We start from the raw sequence: 16,797 nt of genomic DNA, 5'->3' as shown, positions 1-16,797 counted from the left end.
TCAGAGTGTCCTCCCTGACATGGATTATCTGGTCACCCTAGTTCTGTAGTATCACGTACTGTATTTAAAAAAATATTTTCCCACCCTGCTCGGCAGACAGCAAACAGCAAAATTACAACAAACGGTTTAATATGCTTATAGGCTGCCGTGACACTTTAAAATTCGAATGGGTTAATTAGCTTGAATAAGAATTTTTCACGTTATGTTCGAACGAATCTCAAGCGAGGAGAGGGAAGACCAGCAAGTGCCTGTTACTTTGGGACACAGCAGGTCAGGAGACGTATAGCAGACTCCGCCCGTCCCCTATCTAGACGCTGATGTCATACTCATGTGCTTCTCCGTCGACAGCCCTGATCGCTCGCGTAAGCCATAGATGGCGTAAGCACTCAGGCCATTTCCTCCCTACATTGTGAACGGTCATCAATGTAATTTTTTCCCCACTTCCATTGATCACATGTGACCTCTAATACTATCACTCTGTTTTCAGAAAATTACCCAGTGACATGGACCTCAGTGGTGAAGCATTTCTGCCCTAGTGTACCCATAATACTTGTGGGCAATAAGAAGGACTTGAACGATGATGAGCACAGACGCCGTGAGCTGTTGAAGATGAAGCAGGTACTAAGGTGCATACCCGTACAACCCTTTGTGATTTATTTTGCCTCTATTGCAGTGTCGATATAACTACAATCAGTCAGCAGTTTAAATTATTGGTACATTTCACTACACGTTGTACTTCTATAACTGTGTATGTGACAAAGAATGCTAATGTTAACGCTCCATTAACATTAGTAACTTACTTGGTACACTAACGACCCATGTATTTATGGGAATTTTACATAGTTTGTGCTTAAATAATAATGTAGTTTATTGAGATGTACAAAAATATTCCAGTTTCACTGTTAAGCTTGCAAATGGGGCTTTTTACTTTGATATTGAAAGGTAAGCCTAAACTAACTATGGAAGAAAGTTAATAAGGAATGGCAGAAAGGTGACTTGCTTGAGTGTTTTGGGTGGTGGAGAATGTTGCCCTCTTCAGAGATAATTCCCCCCATGATTCCTGTCCACTCAAATTGTTCCCATGACTGCCTCTCCTCCGCAGGAGCCTGTAAAGCCAGAAGATGGGCGTGTCATTGCAAAGCAAATTAGTGCATTTGAATATATGGAGTGCTCTGCAAAAACGAAAGACGGGGTAAGAGAGGTGTTTCAAATGACCCCCAGCGAGGACAGTGAAGAAGACCAGCAAGTGCCTGTTACTGTAAACTTTACTAGAGGACTCTGGGAGACAGTGGGTGGGCGAAATATATTGGGTACATTTAAATCTCACAAAAACGGAAAACATAATACTTATTCATTGTCAGATTTTAAGCCAGAGGTGGTGTTAACCACAAGAACTGTTTCACAGGATTCACCAGAAAATTCTGATGAGGTTAATGTTAAAAGACCAAAGCGAGGTGAAGTGGCTTATTGCCCCTCTTATCCTGCTGGAGAGAATCCTGAGACATTGGAGAAATTAGGAGTTGAACTCCTCGCTGATGTGAACAAAAGGAACAACAGAGAGACAGTTCGGGCCAAAATGGATAGAACCTACGCACTTCGAAGATATGAAGTAATCCATAGAGCCCCCATGATCAGAGACATCAAAATGAGATGGCCTGCTCTCTTCAGTATTAATGAGGGTGGTAATAGATATTAAATTATCATTGTTACTGTTTTTATTGCAATAAAAATAATAAATATTGATTAAACTTTCTGTGATTTCAGGTAAATGCAGAATTTAAACGCATCACAACTGTCATGCTACAGTCAAAATTTCTGTCGCAACTTGACATGCACTCTGCAAACCTGATTAAACTGTTTAAAAAATGCGGAGGGGAGCCTGGAATAAAATTGAAGGAAATGATGCCCTCCATGGTTCAAGTAAGACGAGTTATATAATGCAGCAATTACAATTCACACTTTTAGATCTGTTTCTAGAAACTTCTAGATCAGATCAGTGTGCACAATTTCCTCTAGGTGCATGTATATAGAACCCCAGTAGTTGGACATTTTCCCTTGCCGGCTTTTAAAGCTAGTGTAGGTGATTTGGAAAGCCTCAAGCCCACTCCCTTGCATTCCTCTGGATTACTTCCTCCAAAACTCATGACCATATGCTGCCTGACTGGATAGTACTGTATTCCTTGAGCAGGGCCACAGTATTTCATTAGATTAAATACTGCATTAAACATTTTATTTATAGACTTTTTCTATTCTATTTTCTATATTTCATAGATATTTTGCATGATGCTAAAATAAGTAATAGTGTCCAGTACTTGCTACCATTTTTTTTCATATTTGCCTTGGATACCAAGCATCTTGTATCAAATATAATTGAGTAGAAAATTGTGTATTCTTTTCCTGTGTATTCCATACCTCTCAATTGAGAATTTGTTTAAAAAGAGCGATATGCTATGGCCACAAATTTCATTCAGATTGAAGTTTAAATGGATGCCTATGCTGTTTGTTCATCCTTAAGGATGACATTGATGGAACCAGAGAATTCGTCATCCGAGGACTCTGTGTCTACCTTAATGAAGATCCTGAAAACCTTGTTCAGGAGTATGTGGTAAGTTGGTGCATATACAATGCCTAAAATCTCTTTCAGATATTCATATACTGGCTCCATCTAGAACATAAGAACATAAGAACTATACAAACGAGAGGAGGCCATTCGGCCCATCGAGCTCGCTTGGGGAGAACTTAACTAATAGCTCAGAGTTGTTAAAATCTTATCTAGCTCTGATTTAAAGGAACCCAAGGATTCAGCTTGCACTACGTTATCAGGAAGACTATTCCATACTCTGACTACACGCTGTGTAAAGAAGTGCTTCCTTAAATCCAGTTTGAAATGTTCTCCCGCTAATTTCCACCTATGGCCACGAGTTCTTGTATTTGAACTAATGCTGAAGTAACTATTCGGTTGAACAGCATCCAAACCTGTTAGAATCTTATAGACCTGGATCATGTCCCCCCTCAGTCTCCTTTGCTTGAGGCTGAACAGATTTAGCTCAAATAACCTTTCCTCGTATGACATTCCTCTAAGACCAGGAATCATTCTTGTGGCCCTACGCTGCACCTTTTCTAAGGCCGCTATGTCCTTTTTAAGATATGGTGACCAAACCTGTACACAATATTCTAGGTGAGGTCTCACCAAGGAATTGTATAATCTTAGCATTACCTCCCTTGACTTAAACTCCACACACCTGGAGATGTACCCCAACATCCTATTGGCCTTTTTTATTGCTTCCCCACACTGGCGAGAATGAGACATGGAAGCATCAACATACACACCAAGGTCTTTCTCATAATCAGCTACCTTTATTTCAGTAGGTCCCATAAAATACCTGTACTTTATATTTCTGCTCCCTACATGGAGTACCTTACATTTGTCTATGTTAAATTTCATCTGCCAGGTGTCAGCCCAGTCACTAATTAAATTAAGATCCCGCTGTAGCTGCTGAGCCGCTAGTTCAGTATCTGCTACACCACCCACCTTGGTGTCATCTGCAAAGTTCACCAGTTTACTGTATATATTGGTGTCTATATCATTTACGTAAATTAGGAACAAAAGTGGTCCTAAAATTGAACCCTGCGGTACCCCACTATGAACGCAGGCCCACTGTGACATCGAGCCTCTTATAACTACTCGCTGCTTCCTATCCGTTAACCAGTTATCAATCCAAGTCGCTACAGTTCCTAAAATACCTGTCGCTTTGAGTTTAAGTGAGAGCCTCTTGTGGGGAACAACATCAAAAGCCTTTTGGAAATCTAAATAGATGACATCATAGGCCTTCTTATCATCAACTTCCTGAGTAGCTTCCTCAAAAAACTCCAACAGATTTGTTAAACAGGATCTACCTCTCCTAAATCCATGCTGGCTATCCCTCAAAATGTTATTTGAGTCCAGGTAATCTACCATTTTCTCTTTGATTATAGCCTCCATAACTTTACCAGTTATACAAGTTAGACTGATTGGCCTATAGTTTGACAAATTGCTTCTATCCCCTTTTTTGAAAATGGGCGTTATGTTGGCATGCTTCCAATCAGAAGGTACCACACCTTCAGATAAGGATTTTTGAAACAGTAATGTTAAGGGTCGGCAAATAATATCCCTCATCTCTTTTAACACTATAGGTAAGATGCCATCAGGGCCCTGTGATTTATTTATTTTGAGCTTAGCTAGGCTTTGCAAAACATCAGCTTCAGTTATATATATATTAGTTATAGACGATGTTGAATTAGTAATAAGAACTGGTAAGTTACTAGTGTCCTCGACAGTGAATACCCGTGCAAAACTATCATTGAACTCATTTACTATGTCAATGTCATTTTCAATTATAAGACCCTTACTATCCTGCAGATTAGTAATTTCAGCTTTTAGAGCTCTTTTAGAGTTAAAATACTGGAAGAAACTTTTAACGTCATCCTTAGCCTCCAATGCGATCTTCCTTTCGACATTCCTTTTAGCTCGTCTAATGTCATTTTTTAATTCAGCCTGTAGATTTAGATACTCTTGCTTTATTATGTCATCATCAGTTATTTTCCATCTCTGAAACAAAGCCCTTTTCCTCCTTACTTTATACTTTATGTCCCTATTAAACCACCTAGGTTGGAATTTCCTAGATTTATTCTTGCTAGAAACAGGTATGAAGTCCTCTTGTACTTGCAATAATGTGCTTTTAAAAAATTCCCATGCCTCTTCAACAGTTTTGTTATTTAACTCCATCCAGTTCACGGTTTCTAGTTTTAATCTCATACAATTGAAGTTAGCCTTCCTAACATTATATATTTTTGATTTGGACTTTGCTCTTCGGGCACTAAACTTAACCTCAAATTTAACCATGTTATGATCGCTACTGTCAAGTGGTTCTAAAACATCTAATTTACCAATCCTGTCCTGGTTATTAGACAAAACAAGATCAAGAATGGCATCTCCCCTGGTAGGGGTGTTAACAAACTGAGTAAAAAAACAATCCTGTACTAATTCCACCATCTCAAGTTCATTTTCAGAAGAGCCAGCAACAATGTCCCACTGTATCCCCGGTAGATTAAAATCACCCATAACTACCACATCATTTTTATTGCTCATAATCCTAATATCACTGTATAACAATCTGCTTTCCTCAGCAGCTACATTGGGTGCTCTGTAACAAACACCGACAATTAGGCTATTTGAGTTTGTAGCATCTAATTTTACCCATATAGCTTCCGTACTTTTACTTATATCAGTAAGCTCCCTTGCCTGCAAGATTTCCTTTACATATACTGCAACACCACCTCCCTTCTTACCTATACGGTCTTTACGGAACAATGTGTAACCATCCATATTATATTCTTGTCCATCCTTATCACTCAACCACGTTTCAGTTATTGCTATAATATCATAAGAGTCCGATGAGATAAGAGCCTCTAAATCATGAATTTTATTCCTAATACTCCTGGCGTTTAAATACAGACAACAAAGGGTAGGCTTATTACAGTGCCTACTTATAATATGATTTTTTTGGGCTTTCCGTTTCCCCCCAGTTACATACTTAACTAACCTCCCTGCCCCCCCAGTCCCTAGTTTAAACATTCCTCAACTACTCTACAAATACGCCTTCCCAGTACACTGGTTCCCCTCCGGTTCAGATGCAACCCATCCGGCTTGAACAGGTCCCACCTGTTCCAGAAGGTCCTCCAGTGCCCCATAAACCTAAACCCCTCTTTCCTACACCATCCTTTTAGCCACGCATTTCATCTCCTTATCTCAGCTAACTTAGCCTCACTTGCGCGTGGCACGGGGAGTATTTCGGAAAATACCACCATGGACGTTCTGCTTCTAAGCTTATTGGCGACTTCTATAAATTTATCCTGCAGAACAGCCCTTCTACCCTTGCCTATGTCGTTGGTGCCAACATGCACCACGACAACTGGATCCACCCCAGCTGGGGCCAAAAGCTTGTCCACACGATCTGGAAGGTCTCCTACCTGGGCACCAGGCAGGCAAGACACCGTACGGGACCCTCTATCACGCGTGCACACATAACTGTCTACTCCCCTAATAATTGAATCCCCCACTACCACAACCTCCCTCTTTCTGGGGGGAGGGGGCTTCTCAGTGCCCAAGGGCCCACCTGCTTCCCCAGTCCCTTCCGGCTCTAAAGCTGGAAGCACCTGAAACCTGTTAGACACAGACACCTCAGGTGATGCCGCCTCTGTAACGTGTGTACGCCTTTTCCTGCGTCTACGACCTACGGTCACCCAGCTCTCTCGACCTCTCTGCTCTTCATTCTCCCTCCCCCCCGTTAGTGGCGTACACACCGTCTCCCTAAACGGCGTATCAACTAGCTCATCTAACTCACTGTTGCATTGGATGCGAGCCAGTTGCTCCTCAAGGTCGCGAACCTTGACCATGAGTGAGTCCACTAGCTTACATCGCTCGCAGATGAAGTCCGACTGGACACTAACGTCCAGAAGGGCAAACATCTTGCAAACGCAACACTGAGCTGGCCCCATAATTAACTAACTCACTATGACCCCGTACTCCCAGCCCAGTAAATTTATATAGTGTATTTAACTATAAAGATTAATTTGCGTAACAATAAATGCAGTAACGTGCGGAGTACACTAAAATAAGTTATTACTTGTGTTAAAACGGAACTTAATTATTATTTTATTAAAAATTTTAAACCTGATAAACTTACTACTACTTACCAGAAGAACTTCTGCCTGAACCAAGTATGAACTAAAAACAAGGCGAAATCGAAGTTGCTCTTGGGAGGTCGAAAAACCACAAAAACCCCCTCACAGCAGGCTACTGCCGGAGCGGGAAAAAAGTGGAAAATGTCCTCCCGGCCCCGACTGGCGACCGAGCAAAGCTCAGGAGCAACTGTCCTTTTCCGACGCTTGGTAGCGATACCGACGTTAGATGTTATTAGTTATAATCGCCCCGCGGGTGTTTGTTACGGAGTTTAAACGCGGACAGAAAAACGCCGCGCACGCGACACCCGCAGCTCTCTGTCGGTAATAATCGCGCTGTTGATTAACAGACAGGACAGACAAGCACTCACGCTGACCGAAATAAGAACAATAAATAGAAATAAACAGCCACCCACGTAAACAGGTAAAGCACACAAACACTCAAAACACTCCAAAAAAAACAATCCCAAACAATCGCTGCAGCTCAACACCACTCTCTCGCAGCAATCCCAGCAATCCTCGCAGCAATCCCAGCAATCAATTATTCTAGGTGTTAACTTGTATGACACTGGGTGTTTGTCAAAGTTAAGGCATCAAGAATGGTATTTTTTTTTCTTGTTGAGACATGGCAAGATGAAAATATTTAAACACACAGAGATTCATTACTAAATCTTGACAATGAGAAGCACCCTAAATAGTATTGTAGTGAACGGCTCTGGGCGTGGTCGCTCCTTGCGATGTTAATGGGGAACACCTGTGATTAGGATTGGGGGTGGGGGGAGGGGAGGGGGAGTTATAAAGAGGACGTCTATTTCGGGGGGGGGGGGTGTTCTTTGTTCGGTGTTTTGTAGAGAAACTTTGGGGTGCTGGAGAGCTGTCAGCAAACTGTGGTGTGTCCGTCGCCGGTGGTAGACCGGCCGCGGATGAAGCTAGTTAGTTACGGGGGGGGGGTAATGTTTTGAAGGATAGGCATCGTGATTTAAAAGGCTGGCAGCAAGGTACAGCGGGTTAAAACGACCCCTGTTGATCAAGGAACCCCAACTTCCCCTTCCCTGGAGAATGCGGGGGGGCCGGGTGTGCTTCTTCCCAGGGGAGTAACCGCTTTTAATATTGTATATCTGGAATGAATGAGAGTATGTATGTGTGTATGAATTTTATCCCCGGATTACGGTCGTGAGTAGGAGGGCGGGGTTAGAAGGTGCATCGGGAATGGTTTGTTTGCCGTGTGTAAGGGTTTGCACGAGTGTTGTGATTCTAAGCTTGCCGTGCTGCACACTTGGATTCTGAGTGGAGTGGGGGGGGAATTGCGGTTGTATCATTCCTGGTGAGATGTGTGTCAGCCCTCGGGAAGGGGTTGTAATCCGGAGAAATATTTAATAAAGATTTTCTCATATTTTGGCGTCCTTATTCGGCTGGACCTCCCCAGCCTCTTTAAATAAAAAAAGGTGGTGGCAGCGAACTTTGACAAGGTGCTCTAGTGAGTATACTTGTTACACTGGTGGCAGCGGTGGGATATTGCCAACCTTTTTTTTTTCTTCCCCTGTATATGAAACAGCTTGGATTTTCACCATGTCACAAAGTGAGCAGGCAGAGTCGGCATCCGCCAGCTCCACATCCGAGTTACGTCAATTCGGACAGCGTGAGTTATCGGGAGTAAGCGCTCGTGCTCTCAGTCGGCCGGTTTTTATGCCAGATACGTTCACTGGTGTAAACCGGGAATGGTCAGATTGGGTAGAACAATTTGAGATGGCTGCAGTGGTTAATGGGTGGGATGAAGAAGTTAAGTTAAAGTTTATGTCTCTCTTACTTTCGGGTAAGGCACGAGAAGTTTATACGGGGTTGCCCCCGCAGACTCGCACTACCTATGGGGCTTTAAAGGGGGCCATGCAGGCGTGCATGGAACCCAGTGGGAGTACTGATTGGTATCGTGCAGAATTTTCATCTCGCACTCGTTTACCTCAAGAATCAGCTAGAGAATTTGGTACAGCCTTGCGAAGGCTTGTTATGCGAGCTTACCCACTGGTTGATTATGCTACTCAAGATATGTTGGCACGGGACCATTTTGTGGTTACTGTGGGGGCTGGAGACTTGCGTATTCAGCTATGTAGTGCCAAACCCTCCACTTTGGAGGATGCCATCAGTCTTGCAACTGAAATGGAGTCTATTAGACGGTTGGAGGGACATGCTGGTCCTTCGGCAGCACAGGTACGTGGTATAAGTGGATCAGGGTGGAATAAGGATCAGATGGAGACATTGTTGGGGGTGGTGGAGGGTTTGCGACAGGAGGTGCAGGCCCTGCGTGCAGAAGTGGTTACACTAAAAGCCCGTGACAGTCCCCCTATTGTTGGTGGGAGCATAATAGCTCCTTTGCAATCGTCCCGGGTAGCAGTATCTGAGGCACCTCGGTCGGAGCGAATGGTGTGTTGGGAGTGTGGCTGTGACAGGCACTTAAAAAAGGATTGTCCCTATGTGTCGGGAAACTTCCGAGGGCGGGCACGGTAGGTCGTTTGCCCGCCCTGAAGCAGGAAGGCCCTGAGGTAGAAATCCCTCCGATGGTTAGTCTGTGTGGTCAAGGGCTGTATATAGGTGCCCAGGTTGGGGGAATTGAGGCATATTTATTGGTTGATACAGGGGCTCAGGTTTCAGTAGTGCCAAGGAGTTTTTGGGAGTCTGCCACAGGGGGGAGACAGGGGTTGGTGCCCTATGTTGGCGCCGTGGCTGTAGCGAATGGGGCTGAGCTTAAAATCTTGGGTAAATGGTGCACTGTGTGCCAATTTGAGTCTTTGGCCTTGGGGGTGGAATTTTTGGTGACTGATGGGGATATGCGAGATCTGTTATTGGGAAATGACTTTTTAACCCAATATGGGGCAGTGATTGACGTAAAGGGGCAGTGTTGTCAGGTAATGGGGAAGATGATGCCCCTAGTGGCACATGCCTCTAGTAAACAGCCCTGGATAGTGACTCTGAGTACTGATGTTACGGTCCCCCCACGGAGTGAGGTGGTCATTCCGGGGACAGTCAAAGTGGTTTCTGCCCACCCCCTAGTGGGGATGCTGGAACCTGCTCCATTACTAGCCAGCCGATATGATGTTTTGGTGGCACGGGTTGTTTGTCGTGTAACCCAAGGAGCTGTACCTGTAAGAGTGATTAACGTCACCGAAGATGAGTGTAAACTTCGGCGGGGAATGAAGGTGGGTTTATTGGTCACAGACATTGAAGTGGGTCAGACAGCTGTCCACACAGAGGGTGGGGGGCCCGAGCGGTGCTGGACGGGTGAGGAACTTTTCCAACATCTAGGCTTGGATAAAAAGGGACTCAGTTTAGCAGAATCTTGTGCAGTTCAGGCAATGTTACATCGACGTGCAGATGTTTTCAGCGTGGGAGATGCTGATTTGGGTAGAACGCAGCTGGCGATGCATACAATTGACACTGGGGAGGCCCGGCCTCTTAAAATACCGGCTCGGCGAGTCCCTTTGCATTTACAGAGAGAAGTGGATGCTCAGATAAAGCAGATGTTGGAGGCAGATGTTATTCAGCCGTCCCGTAGTCCATGGGCCGCACCGATTGTACCTGTGCGAAAGAAGGATGGGGGGCTGCGGCTTTGTGTCGATTATCGGCAGTTAAATGAGGTCACCCGTAAAGACGCTTATCCATTGCCGCGTATTGATGATGCACTGGATAGTTTGTCTAATGCATCATGGTTCTCTACATTAGACCTTGCCAGTGGGTATTGGCAGGTGGAGATGCACCCACGGGATAAACCGAAAACTGCATTTGTTACCCGACAGGGCTTGTATGAATTTAATGTGCTTAGCTTTGGTTTATGTAATGCCCCCTCGACATTTCAGCGGTTGATGGACTTGGTCCTTGCTGATCTACAGTGGTCCACATGTTTGGTGTACCTTGATGACATTATTGTGTTTGGTCGATCATTTGAGGAACATCTCCAGCGACTGGATGAGGTACTGGGGAAGTTGCAGGGGGCAACTTTAAAAGTGAAACCAGCTAAGTGTGACCTGTTTGCTAAACAGGTACATTATTTAGGGCATGTTATTTCAGATGAGGGAATTAGAGCTGACCCTGCAAAAATTAAGGTGGTCCAAGAATGGCCAGTACCTAGAAATCAAACTGAGGTGCGCAGTTTTGTGGGTTTAGCCTCGTATTATAGGAGGTTTATTAAAGGTTTTGCGGAGATTGCACGGCCGCTCCACCAGTTGACGGAAAAAGGGCGGAGATTTAAGTGGAGTCCTGATTGTGATAGAGCCTTTTTAACTCTAAAAGCCTGCTTAATTACATCTCCAGTGCTGGCTTACCCAGATCCAGGGAAACCGTTTGTGTTGGACACAGATGCTAGTGATGTGGGTATTGGCGCGGTGCTTTCTCAGGAAACTGAGGGAGGTGAGAGAGTGGTAGCTTATGCAAGCCGCGCATTAACTAAGGCGGAGCGGAGATATGCTACAACGAAGAAGGAGCTCCTAAGTATGGTCACCTTTATGAAGCATTTTCGACATTATCTTTTGGGGAGAGAATTTGTGTTGAGGACTGACCATAACTCGCTGCGGTGGCTGAATAGTTTCCAGGGCCTGGAGGGTCAACTAGCTCGGTGGATGGAACAGTTGGCCAGTTTCCATTATAAAATTGTACGTAGGGCGGGTAGGTTGCATGTGAATGCAGATGTGTTATCGAGGTTACCCTCTTTTGGTGACCAGGTGGGAGACCCGCAAGTCTGTGTCCTCCAAACTGCAGCCCAGAAGCCGGAGGAAGTGAATAATGTTGATGAACTGCGGGAAGCACAGCAAGGAGACAGTGACATCCAGTTGATAATTAGTCTGAAACAGGGTGGTGTTAGTCAGGCTGAAGCTGTAAAGCATGCATGTTTAAAGCGTTATTTACCTGTATGGGATGAATTAGTGGTGCGTGATGGGGCGCTGGTGAGGCAGGTGGGAGACCTGCAAGGGGTTAGTGGGGAACCCCTGGCGCAGTTAGTAGTCCCTGGGAACATGGTGCCGCGTATTCTTTACTGGCTGCATAACACCATGACTGGGGGGCATTTGGGAATACAGAAGGTACAGGCTAAGGTTCGGGAACGTTTTTTTTGGCCAGGGTGGTCGGGGGATGTTCGTCGGTGGTGCAGGGAATGTAGGGAGTGTGCATCACGGAAAGAGACAGGTGTGTCCGCACGAGCTCCATTAGTTTCCACAGTGACCGCACGCCCTTATGAAAGGGTGGCTTTGGACATACTGGGTCCTCTTCCAGAGACCGAGAGGGGAAAGAAATACATTCTAGTGATTGGTGACTACTTTTCGAAGTGGACCGAAGCTTTTCCCCTGGTGAATCAAGAGGCGGTGACTGTAGCAAAAGTATTGGTGGAGGAATGGGTGTGTCGCTATGGCTGTCCTCGCAGTTTACATTCAGATCAAGGGAGAAATTGAGTCACTGGTATTTCAAGAATTGTGTCAACTATTAGAAATAAATAAGACTCGTACATCCCCATATTCACCACAGTCTGATGGCCTGGTTGAAAGGTTTAACCGTACCCTCGCAACAATGTTATCACTGTTTGTTAATCACAATCAGTCGAATTGGGATATTTTGCTGCCGTTTGTGATGATGGCATATCGAAGCAGTGTACACGCCAGTACAGGATTTACCCCGTATAAAGTTTTGTTTGCCCAAGAAATGGTTTTACCGGTAGATGTTATGTTGAATTTGGATCATGGAGAAAGATTAAAACCCATGTCAGAGTATGTGTCTAGTGTGTCTCAGACATTAGCAACTGTGGTGGAGGCTGTGAAAAAGCACCAGAGTGAGGCATCACATAGACAGAAACGGTGTTATGATTTCAGAGCACAGCCACAGTTTTATTCTGTGGGTGAGTTGGTATGGATGCGGGATAAAGCTAGAAGGAGGGGTGTTTGTCCCAAGTTACAGCGGCGGTTTAAGGGACCATTTAAGGTCAAAGAGAGGATCTCTGAGGTGCTATATGGGGTGTGTCTAGAAAAGGGGGGAGGGGACACTATTGTTCATGTCAATCGACTAAAACCTTGTGTGCCTTCCTCTTTTGAGGTGTCTTCATCTCCCAGGGGGCCTGGGGCTGTGTGGAAGGAGTGGAGGCGGCGAGGTAAAGGTGCTACAGGACCTCCAGAGGTGCACTCCCCTGCTAGTTGGATTTACCTCCAGTCCGGAACTCCCCAAGGAGGAGTTTCAGAGGAACGATCAGTAAAGGCTCCTGCGGCTGGTTTCCAGTTAGAAGATCCAGGGGCAACAGAGGATACTGCAGCATCGAGCTGTGTGGTGGAGCCGGGGAGTGAAGTGTGGGAAGAGTCGGCTGTGCAAGTGGAGATTAGTGGCCCTACTGCTGTGACTGTGCAAGGGACTTTGGCTGACACAGGGGGTGGTCCTCAACCTCAGAGATGGCAACTGAGGCGAGAGAGACGGTTGCCTGCCTGGACCAAGGATTATGACATGCAGTGACTCGAGGACGAGTCCTCTCCTGTTGGAGGGGGGGATAGTGTAGTGAACGGCTCTGGGCGTGGTCGCTCCTTGCGATGTTAATGGGGAACACCTGTGATTAGGATTGGGGGTGGGGGGAGGGGAGGGGGAGTTATAAAGAGGACGTCTATTTCGGGGGGGGGGGTGTTCTTTGTTCGGTGTTTTGTAGAGAAACTTTGGGGTGCTGGAGAGCTGTCAGCAAACTGTGGTGTGTCCGTCGCCGGTGGTAGACCGGCCGCGGATGAAGCTAGTTAGTTACGGGGGGGGGTAATGTTTTGAAGGATAGGCATCGTGATTTAAAAGGCTGGCAGCAAGGTACAGCGGGTTAAAACGACCCCTGTTGATCAAGGAACCCCAACTTCCCCTTCCCTGGAGAATGCGGGGGGGCCGGGTGTGCTTCTTCCCAGGGGAGTAACCGCTTTTAATATTGTATATCTGGAATGAATGAGAGTATGTATGTGTGTATGAATTTTATCCCCGGATTACGGTCGTGAGTAGGAGGGCGGGGTTAGAAGGTGCATCGGGAATGGTTTGTTTGCCGTGTGTAAGGGTTTGCACGAGTGTTGTGATTCTAAGCTTGCTGTGCTGCACACTTGGATTCTGAGTGGAGTGGGGGGGGAATTGCGGTTGTATCATTCCTGGTGAGATGTGTGTCAGCCCTCGGGAAGGGGTTGTAATCCGGAGAAATATTTAATAAAGATTTTCTCATATTTTGGCGTCCTTATTCGGCTGGACCTCCCCAGCCTCTTTAAATAAAAAAAGGTGGTGGCAGCGAACTTTGACAAGGTGCTCTAGTGAGTATACTTGTTACAGTATTAAAGCTTTGCAACATAACCATTCTTGTTTTTTTGCCTATTTCAATGGTTTATTGATGTGGATCTAAACATTTATAATTCACATAAGTAAATGTTGAATTGAACATAAAATGGACTTTTATTTCATGATATGCACTCTTTTTTCCCAAATAATAGAGCATGGATAGGACACGAAGTGCCCTAGAGAAGACCACAATGGGAATCTTCATTGTAAAGGATTCGACAAGGGCTATTTCAGAGGATGTCGGGGTCATTATTGAGGGAGTGATTGTGTTGCAGGACCTTGATAATGTGGCCTTTGTGGTCACAATGTTGTTTGGATTAATTAACGCACTGAATTTGACTTACCCAAGAAAGCTCTGTTACACATTTGAGGTTCTACAAAAGGTAATACTGGAATTGGAAGGGAGTGAACTGTCCCACAAAGCTCAGAGCTTGAAGACCAAGCTTCAAGAATGAAAATCACAAAGGATGGCAGGGTACTACTTCTGACTGATTTGAGTCCAGGATCGATTAACACCTATGATTTCTGCAATGGAAATGTTTTCTGTTTAAAAGCACGTGAAAATGGAGTTGTTTTTGTTTTAAGGTATTTAGATTTCCTTTGTTTAGTATTTCAGAAAGAATTTGAGATGAGCACTTTGTAATGCAGAACATAGAGAGGTTCACCATATCCTTTAGTCAAATGTTTAACAGTTTCACAAAGTGATCTGCTGTGTTTTAGAGATCGTCAAGAATGAATAATGCACAGTACCTTAGGTTGTTGGTTAAGTTAGATTGAGTTTAAGATATTTGTTACTTAAAACAATTACACTGAGCTAACGTAATATGTACGTATGCTATGAATTAATGCAAAGGAATAATGACAGCCTAAGTCATTGGAACAAATGTCCACTATTCAATCAAGGAAGTCCAATTAATTTTTTTTCCAGTGAGTTTCATATTTTTTCATCTTCAGGTTCTACAAATAGAAAAGCCTTGAACTTATTCAATATACCCCAAACCATAATGTCATAATATGTCTTGAATAAAAAAAAAATATATGTGAATGCCTTAAAGTCGAATAAACCCAGTTGGGAACAGATTACAGCCCTTTGTTGATCCCCAAACAGTTTAATATTTCACGGTAAATTTCAAATGTTAATATTACTTAATATTTTTACAGACGTTTTTGATATTTTAGGTTGATAAAAGTTAATGTTGCGAGGTAATGTTGGCCAGAAGTTGAGACAGGGGATTCTCAAAAATCCTTATTTAAATTGGTGGTTACCGTAACTAATTGGGAATTGGCTTATTTTTTATAGGACATGGTCGTGGAAACAATTAAAGTGAATAAGACAGCCATTTTATGTTGTACGTTTGCGCTGTTCATTCAAAAATACACATTTGTGCTGTACGACACTACGGAAGCCCTGAACCGCATTTGATGATTTTTTTTTCGGAGACCATAAGTCGTTATTTCGACACAATAAGTCGTTACAACGAGATAGTAAGTCGTTACTTCGAGACATTATCTCGTTATTTCGACGTAACTAATTATGTTAAGCTTTGCGCCAGTATTAAAGAATGCATTGTCATGCTGACGCGCCGTTAAAGTAACTTGGTACATTAACGACCCATGTATTTCTGGGAATTTTACATAGTTTGTGCTTTCATTCCACCATTAATATGCTACATATATCATCCTTATCGTTTGTCATAAATCACCTATACACTTATCGTGTGTAGCATTTCATAACATTTTATATTCCACTAATTCTTTTCTAAAACATTACCTGGGTAATTCATCTACATCCAAACTCTAAAAATCAGAATAACATTGACCGATGAACCAGGACAGAATTACGTTGCACGTTATTACATTGGTGCAATTTGACCCGTGTGTCTATAGTCATTGGGTTGCTGTTTACAATGCACAGACAGTGATTCAGTGGTAAGAACTTGAACAGCTTTAACCGCGGGGAATAAACCCTGCAGGTCATGGTTTTCCAACATATGCACTCAGCCGACCCATTAGGAGACATCGTAACTGTACTGCCCGGACATGCAGGCTCCTCCTACAAGGCGCCTGGCGTGCCGGTGATATCCAGCGCATATACGTAGTCGGGATTATTAATAGTCACGCATCTGATCAGGTGAGGTTGGATTACTGCATGTACAATATAATAATATATACCACAAGTGTGTCTACCGGGGTGTGGCATGACTAAATGGTGTCCTGTAGTTGTGTTCTGGACATACAGCAACTCTGGATATAACGGACTGTTTTGCCAGGTCCCTTGAAGTAACGGGATTTTACTGTAATTTATAGTCAGTTTTAAGTGTATGGATTTATGGTTTGACAGAGGCATGTAGCTTGTAATAAATTTATTTATTTATGCCTTTTAGGTTGCTGACTTCAATATGATTTGGCAGTGTAAGTTGTGCCCAGCTACTTTAACTCCCAGAACACAATTATTTAAATACTACAGACTGCAACACAGCCACTTTTCCAGACTTTGTCCCAATTCATGCATTCATAATGACTGCATATGTACATTTAAGACACTTAATTCACTGAGAACTCATTTGTCAAGATATCATACTACACAGCATAGTAGTGTAGAGCAGAGCCAGCAGCCTGTGCTATTTATATGTCTTTTATGCAGATTTCAGCAAACTTTTCTGAATATGTCATCTCAGAAAGCATTTCAAAGATCATGAAACAGTGCCATGCCCATATAAAGATTGTAACTATAGCACAAATGTGTACATTTAATTCCCATAAAAG

At 43.9% G+C, this 16,797-nt stretch overlaps 2 long non-coding RNA genes across 2 annotated transcripts; both read left to right on the top strand.

The window, feature by feature from the left end:
• The first annotated feature begins 453 nt into the window (after positions 1-453).
• LOC111847338 (uncharacterized) lies at positions 454-1,644 on the top strand. The gene is made up of 3 exons (XR_011992546.1): positions 454-618; positions 1,103-1,192; positions 1,406-1,644. It is a non-coding gene; the product is annotated as an uncharacterized lncRNA (long non-coding RNA).
• Positions 1,645-1,848: 204 nt separating this feature from the next.
• Positions 1,849-15,031, top strand: LOC140592246 (uncharacterized). Its single transcript, XR_011992544.1, has 3 exons — positions 1,849-1,920; positions 2,516-2,605; positions 14,184-15,031. It is a non-coding gene; the product is annotated as an uncharacterized lncRNA (long non-coding RNA).
• The last annotated feature ends 1,766 nt before the right edge of the window (positions 15,032-16,797 follow it).

The sequence above is a fragment of the Paramormyrops kingsleyae genome, chromosome 8, assembly GCF_048594095.1.
Source record: "Paramormyrops kingsleyae isolate MSU_618 chromosome 8, PKINGS_0.4, whole genome shotgun sequence".
Taxonomy (NCBI): Eukaryota; Metazoa; Chordata; class Actinopteri; order Osteoglossiformes; family Mormyridae; genus Paramormyrops; species Paramormyrops kingsleyae.
Note: the sequence above shows the minus strand (reverse complement) of the source record. Positions and strands in the feature narration are given on the sequence as shown.